The following is a 17,401-nucleotide window of genomic DNA, read 5'->3' on the forward strand; positions in this document are numbered from 1 at the left end:
TTACACTCTAAAGCTCCTTATTTCTTTCTCGTGGTGTTTTCATGCTGTTTGAGAAATACTGATGAAGTAAGATTTCTAGATATGTAAGTACTGTTAATTTGTATTAGAAATATTATTGCTTTTTTGTTTCTGTTAAAGATCACCAAAGTAAGGTTTCAAGACTGGTCTTTAATTGGTTTATGGTTTTAACTTTTGCATGCAGTTATAATTCTCTGACAATCAACTCATGGTAAACCTAAAAAGCTGTCACTTTCTGCCATGGAGATTTTACTTCCTTGAGGTTGCTGTGCCAAGCTACTTTCGTGCAAAACATTTTGGAAAATGTAGCAAATAAATGTAACCACCATAATTACTTGATATTAGGGTTCAACATGTATTCAAATTAAACAAAAATACTTTGCTAAATCCTACCAGAGAGAGAACTGATTTGACAAAGCTATATTAAACCAATTTATCCCTGAATATGGCAGGCATCTGACAAAATAAGATCAATATTTTATGTCAGTTAAACAATTTCAAAAGTTCCTGAAATAGTGATACTTTTACTTCTAAACTTCACTACTAAAATTTCCAGCCTCCTTTTAATTTTGTGTTTGCATAATCTTTTGGCAGTATAAGGGCAATTGAGACATTTTCAGTGGCCCAACTTACATGCTGGAATCAGAAAATAACACAGTTTCCTGTGGAATTCTATTTTTCTTCAGCTAACACAAGCCCAATGCTAATATGCCTTGATCAGGAACCTAGAAACTTATATTGATGGTAGGTGACAGTACACCAGGGGATTGGCTCACAACCCTATGTGAAGCTAAAGCTTGATCAACCTCTGGGGTTAGAACTACACAATAATATTTTGACTGTTGTCTTATCTAGTAAATGACAGTGTTTGCCCAGGTATGTGATTTAAAGAATATTTTTCTTACAGTTTGAGGGCAGATGAAAATGGCAACTCACCTACAGGGCTAGGAGTATTCACTTATCAAATTGTCAAAGTCACCATCAGAGATCCTTTGTTTCACTTAATGCATTGTTTAGTGAGGTTGAAAAAGAGTCCACAGTGTGTGAAGAGAGATTTGATATATTGCTGTAAATTATGGATTCAGTGAATTTATTCGCATGATGAAAGACTATTCAAGTCAGAATAAATAAAATAACTTGGCCTGGGTTTCTTCATCATTTTATCCCTAAATGGCTTTTTTATTTTTTGATCCTACTTACCTGACTTTGAATTCTGGTCACAGAATGTTGGATTTTGTTACATAATCATAACTTTGGAATAACGTGAAGTAAATAACAGTTTTGAGCTTGAAATATCAGAGTACCAGGGTTGGAATAGCTACAGCACAGGTTCAATGAAACTCTGAATCTCCCTTTTCTGCTCCGTTCCTTTACGTAGAATACATCTTATGCAGTCTCACCATTTAAAATCTCTTGGTTTCTAATGTGACCTGGGCTCACTTGATAGCCAATGGAGAGGGGAAAGACATTTCTAAATGACAACTGATTTCACCTACTTCCAGGATCTTACTCAGTCTCTTCTACTGGTATGAAAATAGATAGCACACAGTCAACTGACTTAGGCTAGAACCCTAAATTTTAAGTAGTTCAAGTTAAGTTACATGAATCCCATCATGAACTACTAGTTCATGCCATTCCTTCCCATTCCTCTAGAATTCCCCAAATAACAGGTGAAATGCAATATACAGTTCACATAATTAAGTTTAATAAATAGTCTGTTAGATTCAGGGAATAGTTTTCTATATTATTATTAAAGTGAGAAATGTGTTCAGTTGGAGCTGCTTATTTAAACATCTTTAAGAAAAAATGCCACAGATGCCTTCATAAGGAATAAGATTTACTAACTGGTTTTGCTTAAAATTAATTTATATTATGGCAGACATTGCATCTACTACTTTGTCTTTTTGTCAGCTGTATTCTGTGAATGTGGTAGGTGCTTTATTTTTAGAGCTGATGTGGATCTGTTCAAACCTACTCTCATTTTAAAAACAGTTTAGGATCAGATAATTTCTTCTTAACAAACCCAAAATCTGTGCTTTGGCCCAAAAGTTAAGTTGACTTGTGGAAAGAAATACAGAGTGGGGGCTGGAGCCCATAACATACAATGAATTGATAAGCAATAGAATATTATTAATGAAGTGTTAAAGAACCATTTAAGAAAAGTTAGCAATCAGGTTGTGGAAATGCAATATTTTTAATTAATTGAAATAATGAATGGAAATTTCTATTGGGTTTGCTTCACTGAACGAGCATTATTAACATTTACATTTCAACAGGCTACTACATCCTCTTCCTTCCCATTTCCTTGTCAGACTTTGAGATTAAACACATTAGCATACTCTATCTCTGGAAAGCAAAGGCAGCAGCTGTCTTTTGCAATAATTTCTTACCCTTGTTGAATTGCTTATTGAAAATACTGCAACTGCTTCGTAAATTTCATGTGTTAGCTGAGCCTTAGTGAGAGGTAGGGGCAGATTCAACCAGAATTACAATTTTAGTGGCAGAGTTGCTTTCCAGATTAAAACGAGGTGCCAGGTATAAATACTTCTGGGTGCAAGGGTGCATCCTAACCATGTCAAGGCACTGACCTAGAATTATTATCTCTTTTGAAAATACACACACTGTGAGCAGTCATAAGGACTTTGAGATAAGGATATTAATTGGGAAAAATAATGGGAAAAGCAAATATCAAGCTATGTTTTTAAGGTAGAATGGTAGTGGGGTATTTTGGTTGTAACTGTAATGAAGGTTCTAGGGGTGAATTTTGTGTAGTTTGTCCTTTTTGTTCTGTATTGTGAGTATGTTATTTTTTGGATTCGGTGTGGGGAACATTTTCTTTTTCCTGTTTGGTTTAGTTGTTGTTCTATTTTAATGATAATTCTTATTGATGTGATTCACAGAGATGAGATGAGATGTGGAATGTGTTAGTTTTGCTTGGCCTGGTTTTTGGTAGCAGGGGGGCCAAAAAGGTGGCTCCTGTGAGAAGCTTCTGGAAGCTTCCACTATGTCCAGCAGATCCAATCTCTGATGGCTCTGAAGATAATGGACATGCTGCTGGCCAAGCATGCGCCAATTAGAGATGTTGGTTACACCTTTGTGAAAACATGTTTAAGAAGAAATCAAAACAAAGGGTGCCCAAAGTTGTTCCTGGCCAGAGAAGAGGAGGAGGTGAGAACATGTGAGGGAAACAACATGGAGACACCAAGATCAGTGAAGGAGGGGGAGTAGGTGCTCCTGGTGCCAGAGAAGGTTTTAATTATTTTGTTGGCATACATTAAAAAAAAATTCTTCATGATCTCTCTCTGCTGATATTGCTAGGGATGAAGAAACACAGGAAACTATCCTTCAAAGTGTTGTTATACATGGAACTATATAAAAAATCATCTAAAATTTGTCATGATGATTTCCTTGCCTAGGTAGTTAGCTTTATTACATTATTAATGTGGTCAGAAGCTGTTCTCATGATATCCACAGTACAACAGTTTGGGGAGTTGCACATTATGTTAACAACAGTTGGAGCTCCTGGATTGAAGCTCATTCCTGGTTGGTGCTTCTGGTGCTAGAATAGGTTTTCTGGCTTAGTTCATCCCAATGGAATCTAGTTCTGCCCTCTGAAATGACTCATAGGAAAATGTGTTAAATGGGAGAATTCTGGAAGATGTGTACCTTTTCTGAACTAAAGCACCAGTGGAGATACACCGATAAGAAACCCACAGATCTGCTGTTCAGTGGGAATCCTGGACTTATTTTGCAACCATCTAAATTAGAAGAAATCAGCATGTCCTGTATCACTATTTTCTTGGACTGTTTCATCTACACATAAATTTCTAAGTCAAAATCATCTTGGGATGCAACTGTTTCTAATCAGTCAAGTAATAGACATGTAACTTAAGCAAATAAGCAGCATTGTATTTAACTTGTCAAAAAAAGGTGTAAGTTTATGACATATAAGGTCCCACTTCTGAAACAGGAAAGGCGTATGCCAAGTAGGAATGGAACATATTGGAAAAACTGCAGTCTTATGCTGTACCACACACAACATGAACTAAATATTATCCTGACCTCAATTCCATTAAGCTAAGCTCATTCTCTTACAATGCTGCTGTCTTTAGCTGACTTATTGTGAGGGTGAATTTAGGTTGATGGCTTTGACAAAATACAATGGTATCTAGAGGACTGTCAAAGTTATTTGACTTTATTTTCAGGACTCAGGCTTAAAAATGTGCTTGTCAGTTTCTGGTGGAACAAGACAGAAGTATTCAGTATTCTATCATGAAAGAACAACTTTTCCTATGACTTACAGGGCTACAACTTAGAACAGAATTTTTGTGATATCAAAACTTGTAGCAGAATGAAGGTGATATACATATGGCCCAGAAATTTGAAAGATAAAAATATAATTAATTTTTTTATATGTATATTTCTTCTTTCAGTCCTATTTTCATTTCTGTGGTGAGTTGTAGCTTCTTGAGCCTGTGCTTCCAAACTACAAAACCATAATTTGCTTCAGATAGCTTGTCTTCTATTCAAATATCCCAATCTAAAGTCCTTCCCAAATAAACCTCTCCTAGCATCCATGGATACATAAAATGTCCACAGACACACACACAGCACACATCCCTCCATGGTTTTTGGAACATTTTTCCACCACGAAATGTCGAGAGAAACAAGGGGTAAGAAAATATTGACAAAAAACTGTTGCCTTTGATATCTGTGAATACAGCAAAAGACTTTTGACATCTCCCATAAATCATTATTTTCTTTGTATACTGAAATGAATCTTCTATAATATTAATAATCTATATTATTAGAGACAGACTCTGCTGACAGCAGTTTATATTAATTTGTAAATGACAATAGGCCTTGTTTAAGGACAATGGAGTCAAATTTCCTATGAGAAAATCTGACACTTCCTTGGATAAGAGAAAAATGGAGAGAAAAGTAGTACTAATGAGAGGTAGGGTTTTTTTCTCTGTAGCCAAACTCTGAATGAAGCCCGTTTTTACTTTGTTCTACTTTTCTACTATTTCCAGTGAATCTGCACAGCTGACATTTGGATCCATTCAGAAATGCACTCCTGACAGCTGCAAGCAGATAGCAATAGAACTTATGTTGTTGTCATTTGCTCCAGCAGTACATGTAGGTATCATCATAAAACAGGATGGCAGTTTGTTTATAGAAAAGCAAACCTGTGTTTGCATTTGATAGGCTGTACTACGAAGGTTGAAAGCTGTTTTAATCCATCTAACATGCTTGGAGATAATGTCCCATTAATATAAGACCAATCAACATTTTGTTTCTGGCGGCAAATAAACTATCAGAAATTGTTTGCAAGGATGTTTCTAGATATATTGTCATTAATATTGGTACTGTGCAGATTGAATTAAAGTCAGTCAAATAACATTAGGTACAGTGATCTGTAATAGCATAAGGAAGCAGTAATGTGCAGAGAAAGAGCTCATCCTCAGGGGAACATTACAGCTTTATGTCGATTATACCAGGTAAGAATCTCTCCTGTGATGTATGGGTGTTACAGCAATATGAAAATGCTGCCCCTGGGCACAAAAGGCAGCATAGCTACAGAAGCAATTTCCCCTTTACCTCCAGCTACAGGATGACATTTGTTTTTGAAAGACTTTTAATAAAGGATAAAACCAAAAAATGCATTTTCTGTACTAATTTCAGACACACCAGATTGGCACTTCTGCTAAAATACAAGCTACTACTATCATTCCTCTCTTTCACACCATTTTTTATCCTTTTCAGAATAACACTAGACCTGCATGTAGCTCCCAACAAGTGGTCCAGGACTGATCTACCCATTGTTACAAGTTTTGTATTGTGTCTGTAGTGCATGGCTATCAGTCCTTATGGAAAGGTTCTTGGCAGATTCCGTTGACTGACAATCAGATGTGTGGCTGTCCAGCTGAGAAAGGTTTTAAAATGGATGCTCATTTACACTGCAAATCTCTTGATCCTGCGCTGGCAAGGAAACCTTCCCTTTCACACTCACCCGCCGGCACCAGGCAGTTCAGTGTGGCTCTAAATATCATGTAGGTGTCATGGGTTTCTCTAGGAAGAAAGAGGAGACAGTTGTCAGCTTGACCTGTACAGCTTTGCTTAACTCTGATTTTTACATGGAACCATAGTAAATTACAGAAATATGTACTGCAGGTATATTGTTGCACTGTTATTGAGAAGGAAAGGGAATTACCTCACAGAAAATGCTGAAGATATTTGTGCCACAAAACATAGGATTCTTCCTTTATAAGATGCAGAGATCATACATGTTAATTCAAACATCATTTTTTCCTCTCACTTGGAAACTACAGAGTTTCAGAGAAGTTTCAGAAAAGTGCCTGATATCACACAGTATCAGACCTGCTATTGACAACATAATTCTTGAAATTATAAAGATGATTAATAAAATTGCATTCACTGCTTTTATTTTTTATTACCAACATTGATTTTCTCACTGAGGATCTATACATTTTTAAATGCCTCATAAGAAATATTTCCTCAAATTGGAAAATATAGCCTACCAGCTTTGATCTGATTTTTTTCTATTTTTTTTTTTAATAATGATGTCTTCTTGCCAGTAATTTTATTTAAAATTGAAAATATGAAAATATATAAACTAATATTTCTGATGGGAAAAATATCTCAAACCCAGAAACTTGCATTAGTTTGGATTTTGCTCTGTATTACAGCTAAAGCAATAGAATTAATAATCTTTACTCAATTATCTATTTTTTCCCAGTAGGTAAAACTACATGTTTATTTTATGTGGGGATGTGATAAACAATAAAAATTGGGCAGAAATATTTCATATTTCCCTTTATATATGTTCACAAAAATTTCTTTCTCTGTGCTTTAAGAAAAGGACAGCTTTCTATTTGTTTCAGTGGGTTGTGCATGTGGCTCACATACTCCTGGGTAAACTACTGTAATGTCATGGAGTCATTGTGGGGAACATGAGAAGGGAGATCATGATGAAATCACCCTGCTAGGAGATTTGAATCAAGTCAAGAAGGGAAATTCCATTATTTGGCATATTTTTCAACTGATAATCTTATTAAATGTAAGCTTAAAATGATTGCCCTTTCCATGTTTTGGTCAGGTTGCAAAGATTTAAAAAGCTGCTCTCTTCTAAGGCCTGGAAGACTCACAGTGCAAGCATTTGAATAAAATAAAAAGAAAATGCTTGTTCAACCTGTTACAAACTTGCACTCTGGCAAAAAGTGAGCTGCAATGAAATAGGAAAAATGAGTGGATGGGTGTTATTTAAGCATAGAGTTTTGGTGCATCTCATGCATAGTTAACTTCCATTCTTCTTTAATGTTTCATCCAAAGGACACAAGAGGTAGTGCTGGGATAATTCTGCAGCCACACATCACCTTCTGACAAGTTTATAACACTAATTTCTGGTGTCTGTTAGTCTCCAAAAGTCACACTGATGAAATAAAGCTTCCTCTTTCTCTGCAGGCTCTGTTGCAATGTATTCCACTAGGCATATATAGGCTTACCCATTACAGAATGAAGTCCATGCAGACCTGTGCTTATATGGGCAATCAGTTGCAAATCTTGGAAGGGAACTACAAGCTGTTTAAGATCTCAGGGAGGGAAGCAAGTGCCTGGTAGAGTGGTCTGAAACAGTTTTAAACAAGGGCAAAATGTAGTTATCTGGGTTTTGGGGTAGAGAGAGGGGGTGATCTAGGGAACATCTGCCTGAGAGGCTTTTCAGGCTCTCCAGGGGGCTTAATATGTCATATGAAAAAGCCAAAAGCTGAGTAAGTCCCTGCTTTGCATCCTGGCCGGGAAACTGGGCACTCCATCCTCTTTTAGGGAGGCTCAGGACATACCTCTCCCCTGGGAAAACTGCCTTTAAACATGCTGAAAATAAAATAGCCTTTCCTGGGGGGATGTATGCTTCTCCCTAGGGTAATACTGCTGCAGCTGACAGTCCCAGCTTTGGAGTGGGCTGTGTTCAACAAGCCCCTGGGCCAAACTCACCACCTTGTCCTCCCAGGAGGAGAAAGACCTGGACCAGCTAAGGCACAAGAGGAAAACTACAGAAAACAAAGCTGAAATTCTTGTAAATAAACAAAGAAAAGGAAATATAGGACAGTCATTGCAAAACCTGTGTCAGGTGTTGCCCATCAAGTTTTAAAGAGGTTGGTTCTGTTAACTTCTCCACTGATTTTTACAAATTTTACCTCTGGCCCATTGACTTCTGCTTGGTCGCCATGGAATATAAATATCCTAAAGGGTTGGTATGTAAAAAAGGAGTTACCTTAATTGCTTTTGCTCATACCTTCAAGTACAAATATTTCCTTCAGGGTTACATCTAAATCTTTTAAAGTAGTAACTATTCAACACACTTATTATTCTCTGCATGAAAAGTTATTTTAGTCTACTATGAATATGCTGCCCTATAATTCACTATTTTGCAATCTCTAACAGGAAGAGAATGGAAATGAAGTTAACTCATGTTAAGTCATGTTGTTTTCTTCTAAGTCTCATACATCACTGAGAGAGAAAAGAGATTAGCTGTTCAAGTACCCTGCATATTCTTTTTTCATTCATTTTCTTTCATTTTTCTTTGTCTAAAACCTTATGTTAATGAATGTGGAAGACAAATGCATTAAGCTGAGTGAGGCACATTTCCTAAAGATGCTTGACACAGAGAATTAGATTTTTTGTTGAACCATGTGCATGGCTTGTTGTCCTTGTTCCTCTCCAGAGACCAGCATATTTTTACCATGAGGTCTCCATGTGTGTAAACTAGTACTTTGCTTTAGCATGTGCAGGGTCACTGCACTGATACCAGGGCGTTTTCTGGGAGAGGAAGCAAAAACTCTGTGTGGAGGATTAGATCCAAATGCACAGTTTTGCACAGAGCTGTGACCGAAGAGCTGATTTTGTAGAAAGAGATGTCTTTCCTTTTCATGGCCTCATCTCTTCTTAGTGTTTGTCTCTTAGAATCCTCAGAAGGCTGTATTATTTGATATGAAATACCTGGTAGACTGTGGTACTGAGAGGATGCACAGAAAGAAGAGGTGAATGCGGCTGCTCAGCATAAGGAAAGTTAAAAACCAGCCATGTCATACCTTACTGGGATTTGTGAGCTTTTGCATAAGCACTATCAAAACCATCATGGCTCAGCAGTTAGGGGAGTTACTTAAAAATTCAGGGTCCTGGATTGAAATGTCTGTTCTGCAATAGGTTGCTGGCAACACTGTAGGCCTAAATTAATAGCTGCAGACCTAAAACTTCTGAAAACTCAACAGGAAATTTTGCTAAATTACATTTAAAAAATGAAAAGAGAAATAGTAGTTTCATGACTCCTGCACAGCAATAATGTTAGGTTAATTATATCAAAAGTGTGGCCCATAATTTCCATGAATGAATGGGATCTATATAAAACAATGGGACCTGTATAAGATTTGGTCCTTAAATTTGGTCCCTATATCTGAGGAAATAGTAGCACTTCCAAGATGTATAAGCAAAGATATAAGTAAAATAGTACCATATTTAAGCAGGTAAATGCTATTGATGTGGTAATTGTGAGAATACCAGAATGCCATTGCTTTCTAAAGAGTGATAGAAGCTACAACTTCTGTCCTTCTTTGGCCACTCTATTCTCCACATATTTTCCCTGCTGGCAGAATGACCTAATTTTAATTTTTCCTTTCACTCAAATCTTCTAGCAAATTTCCATGCAAATCTTCTAGCTCATTTTCCAGTATATTTTATTCTCTTCAGGTTCCCGGATTTGTAACTCAGAGAAGGAATCCTGCAGTGATTCTGCTGACAGAGCTGTTGATGCATGTGCATCAACACGAGCCCCGATTTGTCCCTTTGCAGGCAGTGCCTGAGGTCAAAACTGTTGCTCCCTGCCACTGTGAGATTTCAGAGATGGCTCAGCATGTTTTAATTTTCCTCATTTATCCTTACTCTGCCCTTGTAACATCTACCTAAACTTTTAAAACAACAACTGTGAAAAGCATATCGGGATGTTGTAAGGGTGAAAGAGATAGTGAACACTGATAATTTACCATCTTTCAGAAATGCTGGCTTGTTTCATGTTCCAAAAACTCAGTATTTTAGTGAGATCTGTCTGGAAAATCAAGGTCCAGAGAGAGGATATGTTCAAAACAAAAGTGGTGGGAACATTTATGCAGAGCTATCACATAAGAAAAAAATTCAAAACTAAGCACAGAAACAAAGGCAGAACACTGCATCAGTCCAACAAGTGAAGTTGTTCTGGCACATCAGCTAATGTTTCTACAACAGAAATGAAAGCTGGCACCATGGTTGGCTCATGGAACATGTGAAAATTTTATTCTAAATATTTGTTTTCATTCATTCTGTTTTTGAATGAATGACCCTGAAATTTTCCATTTTAAAAGTGGATTTGTCCATGGTGAATGTGTGCTAGAAGACTTTGAAAACATTGTGGAGAAACTTTTTAGGTGGTTTTTGATCTATGCCATCTATGTAGGAATATTCATTCAAGAAAACACAAAAAAATAGGGTAATACTTAAAAAAAAAAGAAACCACATAGTGAACTCACACTGGAGGGCCACTGATGTACATGAGAGAGACTGGACAGGTTCTGGGAGGCTGAGTTACCATTCCGTCCATCTGCCCTACTACTTTTCCTCAAGATGCCATAGGAGACTCACATGTTTCACTCCTTGTAAAGCCAAGCTGCTAATCCAGAGCCCCAGAGGTGATAGAGACATTACCCTTTGCTGGATTCCTTCTAGAACAGGCCTGCACTGTGAGCTATTCCTCAGGCACAAAATCATACAGATATTGAGGGAAGTTACCTCCTGAACAATTTCCCAATGTCCTGAAGCAGAAGGAGGGATCCAACAGCCCACCTAACTTTTTCAGCTAAACAGAAAGACTAGAAGTCAGACTGAGCAATTTCAAAACTGCAAGAGCCTCTTCTTCTCTTCCTAAAGGAATGGTGTGAATAGTCAAGAATTTGGGCCAGACTTTCTGTATGTACATATATCCTTTTATCTGGTATGCTTTAAATTTCAACCAAAATCTTCAGCTTTCACTTGACAGTACTCCTGTGAAACATCAAATGTATTTGCTTAACTTGGTGGAGGCTGGTAGCATAGTATTCATCTGGTTTGCATTTAAAGGCTAGTTTAAAACTTCTGGGGGCACTTTCATCTCACCATGTATTCATATGTGAAGAGAGAATTTTAATAATTCATTTTGAGCTTCTCCTGCAAAGGTATTACTGCAGTTCAGCTTCTGTCCTCTTAATTACCTTCTCAGTCTGCACATCATGATACTTGGTTGATGATAATTCTCTTGATCCATATGAAAGTAATAAGAATGTTCTACCAGGAAATTTTCTGATGTGGACACAGTTCTGGCCCAGGAGAGTCTGCATTTTGCAGATAATATTTTAACTTATGATAGTTCCTGGTACAGAGCTAAAGTGCCAGGGAAAAACGCACTTATTAAAATGCTAACTGAGTGTCTCCTCTGAAGTAATGATAACATCATCAAATTTCAGAACCATTGGGGCAGCTAAAGCTAGAGAATTGATTGACTCTCTTGCAAAGTGGCTCTAATTCAACTAATTAGATGTTGAATGGGTGTTAAAGTTCAGCCAGAGCGATTAATTTCTTTTTCAGCAACTGCACCTTTCTCAGTTAAAGTTTCTGAAAGTTAAAATACACCATAGTCACAGATAAAAACATGAAATAACTTTGTGTTTGAATACCTACTTGTAAAATAGTGTACCTGGCCTTTCACAATGAATACAAACCTTGCTCATGCTGGTGCATATAGAAATCCCATGAAATAGACAGAGTTACCCAAACAATTTCCCTAAGATACTAGGTAAGATCTATATGCCAAATGCTGGAAATAAGACCTTTAAATTGTGTGGTCCTAAGGATCTGCTAGCAAGCTTAACTGCAGCCACAAAAATCTTGGCAGGTGTGCTCCAGTGGATGCCCCCAACTCTGCCTCCCTCCCCAGATTCAAGGCAAGCAATATTTAAGTCAAACGCCATTAGAGCACGTCTTTCCTGTGGCCATAACAGAAGGCAGTACAATGGCAGCTGTTCTCTAAAACTTTATTGTGGTTCAGGCCAGGCAGAACCCCCTTCAGGCTGCAGTCCTACCAGGATTTTTTGGAGTAAAACCTTTCTCAAGCAGGGACAAGCATGGCTGCTTGTCCCTGTGCTGTACTGCCACTTTGCTAGCACAGATGTTAGACGGCTGTGGGAAAAAAACAAAACCCAACAACAAACAAACAAACCAAACAAGTTCTGGGTACTAATTCAGCTGGAAATTACCCATTTTTCCCTGGCAAGGTTGCTTCTCAACTAGGTCTGTCCCCCAGTTGAGATAATTGGGTGGCTGCATGAACTGCTTTGCTGGCACCATGGAAGAAGTGGTGTGGGGCTCCCTGGGCTCCTGCAGCTGGCATGGGCAGGCTTGCCAGGGACTGCCGCTGCTCCACACACCTAATGAGGCAGAACTGTCAGCCCTCTTCTCCTAATGGTCACTGAATTACACCTGGTACTAGACATAAAATAAACTATGGAAATAGCTTGAGCGAAAAGATAGAGCAACTGAAACAATCAGCAGAGCTTAAACTGCAGAAATGGGGTTTAATCAGAGCTTCATATTGTATCTGTGAGCTGTGGCTGCCAGCGAAGTGGAAAAAAAATCAGTGTCCTTATTCCTGACAATGGCTAGCACTAGAGGACATGACAGCTTTCAATTAACTCTGGAAGAGCAGGCAAACTATGAACCTGCAACAACCCAATCTGAGAAACACAGCAGTGTCTGCAGAAGATGTGAGTACTTACAATTCATTATCAGGCAGAGTGTGAAATAAATGAAATCCTAGGAAGCCTTAAATTTTGCTGTCAGAAAGAGAGCTGCAATCTCATTGTCATGGGGAGGAACAGCAACAAAGTCTCCAAAAACAGACCAGAGTGCTCCTAAATTCTGAGGGGCAAAAAACTATGGGGACAGCACTGGAAGCTCTGGAATTTAGTCAGTAGCATCTTCTGAGCAAAGGAATGCCTCTGTCCAGATGGACACTGGAGAAAGGCAGTGTCCTAAACCCCAAGGGTATGACAGAGAATGCAGAACACCACAGAGGGAGACCTGGGGGAGGAAGGCACACAGAGGGCAGTGCTGGAGCCTGCAGGAAGCAGTGAGGGGGGTGGTACATGACAAGCCACTGGAAGCACTTGGAAGAGATGTGAGTGAAGCTGGAGGGCATTGGCATGTGTGCACCCACCAGCAGTGTGGGCACAGTAGGTGCCAAAGGAGAGCATTAAAGCTCTTAGCCCAGAGGACTTCCCCCCAGAGAAGCAGCTCGCCTGATTTGTCTTGAGAAGAAGGGAAGCCCTATGTCCAAGTAACTAAGTTGGACAAAAATGGATTAATCAAGCAGCTGCTGGAAGCAGTGGAAGTCACAGTAGGAAAAAACAGAGGCACTTGAAGGTAGAAAGGCTACAGCTAAAAGTGACGGAGGGGAGGCTGTCATCCATCAGTGGGTGTTTGAACTGCAAGTGTGCAGTAAAAAGTATTGAAAAATTTGTAATAGGATCAAGCTAAAACTGTGTCAGTCCCTCTTCTACTGTAGACCATCTGACTGGAAAGCAGGGGACCATAGCAAGTATGAAGTCTTTTAGGAAGAAGCAAGTTTAGCTCGGTCCAAAGTGCTGAGAGTGCACAGACACCTGGGTCACATGTGTGGAGTGTTATCACAGACAACAGTGGAGGGTATCAGTTTCCACAGGCTGAGGATGTGACCTGTATTATCTCCCAGACATCTGGTAAGGACTGGAATAAAGTGGGGCGAAACAAATTGATGGTCAGAATTTGGAAAAACAATTATAAGAGAGCAATTATAAATGCCATTTTTCCCCTCAAAAGATAAAGTATCAGAACACCACAGAGGGAGTGTTTTAAGGCATTATTGTAATGCCACACAAAGTGCTCTAAAGCACACACTGTATTATTTTGTATATTTACTCTGAAGAGCCACAGCAGAGTATTTAATAGTTCTTTCTTTGGCTGACCTGTTGTACAGAATTAATTCTTAGCCGATGATGCTTACAGTATCAGAAAGCTTTTTATGTTAATTATATAAAATCCATAACACTGTGCACAGTGCTTGCTTTCTCAAATATCCAGCCACATGTTTAGCCACACATGATTTTTCTTTTAAGCTCAAATTCTGCCTCTTACCTATTTGGATCACTGGCTTTGATTCATTGTTTTGTGAGCTTCTTCTCCATGATTATGTTTAAAAATATAAAGTGATTGTGTAAAATCTGTACTGTTGAATTATGTGAAAAAAATTGATTTTAATTGTACTTCAGTAAAAACTAGCACAAAGATTTTTCTGCACAAATATTTATATTGTTGATATACTGATTTACTCAGTTAATTCAGTAAGATGTGAAAGTCTGCATTCAAATATTTTCAATTTGTAAGCATAAAAAGAGTTGGTTGTGGCAAGCAGGGCTGAATCCGGCAGTGTTCCGGCAGAGGTGAGACTGCTGCAGCTCCATGCCTGGGGTCCAGCCAGTAGCAGGACTGACCCAGTAGGCAGAGGCACTCTGTGCAGGTGTGTAACACACAAATTGACACAGGCAGACTCCCAGTGCCCTCACAGGAACACAGACAGCACCAATGTCCTCCCTTTCCTCCCCTCTTCGGCAGTTTTGGATGAAGCTCTGTAGGTGGGAATATATTCATGTGTATGCATTGTATGTTCATCCAGCAGCTACTTGCTGGACATTAAGCTATATTTCCCCTTGACAGTAATATAATTTTTCTGTCTTATAAGAGATGTGAGATGGCAAAAACATCAATATTTGGGGTAGGATCTGACACTGCATTAAAGAAGACTGGACAATGGTGGGAGCAAGCATATAGATTATAATGAAATGGAGGAAAATGTAGGGACATGCTAAAGGCTACATTTTAAAAAATGAGAAATTATTTTGCTTGGCAAAAATATTGGGCATTTACTGTAGACTCAGAGCTGACCATTTTTTCCTGATGTACTTGATAACTTCATTACTGTTATTACGGAAAATTCTCAGGGTCAGCAGAAATAAGCAATTACATGCTGGTTTCAGAAAAGAATGTATTCCACTGTGCCTTAAGCTTTCTGCCTGTCACCATCTGTATTTCTGACTGGGGCCTTCGCCACACACTTAATGTCCCACACCTATTCCAGTTTTCTGCCACAATAGATTGAGAAATGTGAGGTAAATGTTCAGACAAATGTTCAGACCGATGCAATTTAAAACACCAGTGTGTGCTTGGGGGCACTGGATCATTGCTATTGTTCAGATGTCAGGTCTCAGGCTCCCTGAAAAATAAAGTGGTCTTGAAAATATAATTTTTAAAAAAATCTCTTTAGGTTTCTCTCAGTTACAAGTCACTAAAACTGAGATAGCCAAGATTTTCTAAGTTTGAATGAGTTCTGCTGCTTTCTTATTTCCCCTTCTCTCCCTGCCTCCTGCCTAGCTTAACTGAGTTTCTTAGCTTTATCTGTGGATGGGGAATTTGAGTAGAATAGAAGCCATTATTCAAACAAGCCTGAGCATGGCTAATGTGGAAGTTTTAGAGCTGCTAACACCCAAGACAGTTGTGAGGAGCAGGAAAATGAAAGGTAATTATGCAGTAAACAAGGTTTAATTTTGTCTGAACCTGTGGGTTGGTATATATTCAAGCTGCCATTTTGCCTGACTGAAGCTCTCTGACCTCTGCTCTGGACCTCTGCTGTTGGAAAGGCACACACCTACCCTTGGAGAGTCATGCTTTTCCCAAAGTGGACACCAAGCAAGGGTGGAACCGGAGCCAAGCTGAGCAGCCCTAATAGAGAGCTCCTGGTTCCTAGTACAAATCACATCTCTGACAGTGATGTACAAACATGCACCAGACTATGGTTCTTGCAGCATCACTTTTAAAATACACAAGATGCAGAAGAGGCTTTGAGTTTCTTGAGGTGAGATGCCTTTGCATTTCTCACTGGTGGCCAAATGGCTGCAGACAGATGGGCTTTCTCATCTGGAAGCACAAGGCATAGCTAACCTTGTCCTCTCAAATCTATCAGTGACATTTTCCTGATGAAAACTTAGGATTTTCCTGAATAACTGATTTGCCTAAAATTTAGTTTTCCTTTCATCCAGTTGTTTTTATAGTCACCCTGAAAAGGATGTTTGTACATGTTTTATTTCCTTCTCTGGAAAGCCTTAATCTTGTTTTCCTTGCTGGCCTGGCACAAGGACAATGGTGGCATTGACCCAGGAATGATCATGAGGAAGAAAGTGTGTCTCCAAGAGGCCACATCAAGGTAACCAACCATTTGGAAGCAAGCTGTTGCCCTTGCAGCAACCAAAGCCAGCCCTGCTCTCATGCCCCAGAATGGCTGTGCAGCTGTGCCTGCCACACCTTGCTCCCTCCTCATCTCTCAGGCAAATAAACAAAGGTGCAGCATTGGAAAGGAACATAATTTTGCACTTTTCAAGTGAGAGTTGTGGATCTCTCAGTCCTGCATGGGGCTAATGAGAAGGGTACCCTGTCTCTTTTAAACAGTTGCACAAAAGCATATCACAGTGTGTTAGAACTGAATGCTTCTCTCACAGCCTGTCCTGGTTTTGAAGATATTTACTTCTTTTCTTTACACAAAACTCAAGTGAACCCAAAGGCAAGCATGTTTTCCTGGTCGAGCATTCCAGTTTGCCTCTAGTTTGAAAAGGCAAGGTACATTTGTTAGTCATCAAAGTGCAAAATCTGAGATGAACCGTACCGAGACAAGAAAATAGGGTTTTAAATATATATGTTAACTATGTGCATAATCCAACCCCCCTCCCCCATGGACCTGATATTACTGATTTACCCGTAAAATGAAACTGCATATCTAAAAGTTTTATACATTTTAATTATTTCAGGACAAAGTTGTGAGGACAAGTTTTATAGCTCTAAGGATCTATTGGGAAATTGGATAATGTGTAAAAGAACAAGATAATGAATGCTGCTGCATACAGGAATGAGCAAAGCTGTAATACCCAGGTAGTAAGAGGGAAGATTACATTTATATTATAGATGAATGTACTGTTCAGTAGTGATACAAGCCGGTTGTAAAGTCATCAAGGAAAGGCAAAGACATTTCGATTTAAAAAATCTACTCAGATGATTATTTCTTTAGATGGAAAAAGACAATTTTATTGGAATTCTTTTTCATACCTAATCTCTAAACTTTCTGGTGATATGACACAGCTATTTTGTCACATATCCTTTCATGATGGAACCTATATTAGTAAATAAAATTTCTGTGAGAGCTCTACACACAAATGTCTACTAG

Source organism: Lichenostomus cassidix, chromosome 3, assembly GCF_008360975.1.
Source record: "Lichenostomus cassidix isolate B80296 chromosome 3, HeHo_3.0, whole genome shotgun sequence".
NCBI lineage: Eukaryota > Metazoa > Chordata > Aves > Passeriformes > Meliphagidae > Lichenostomus > Lichenostomus cassidix.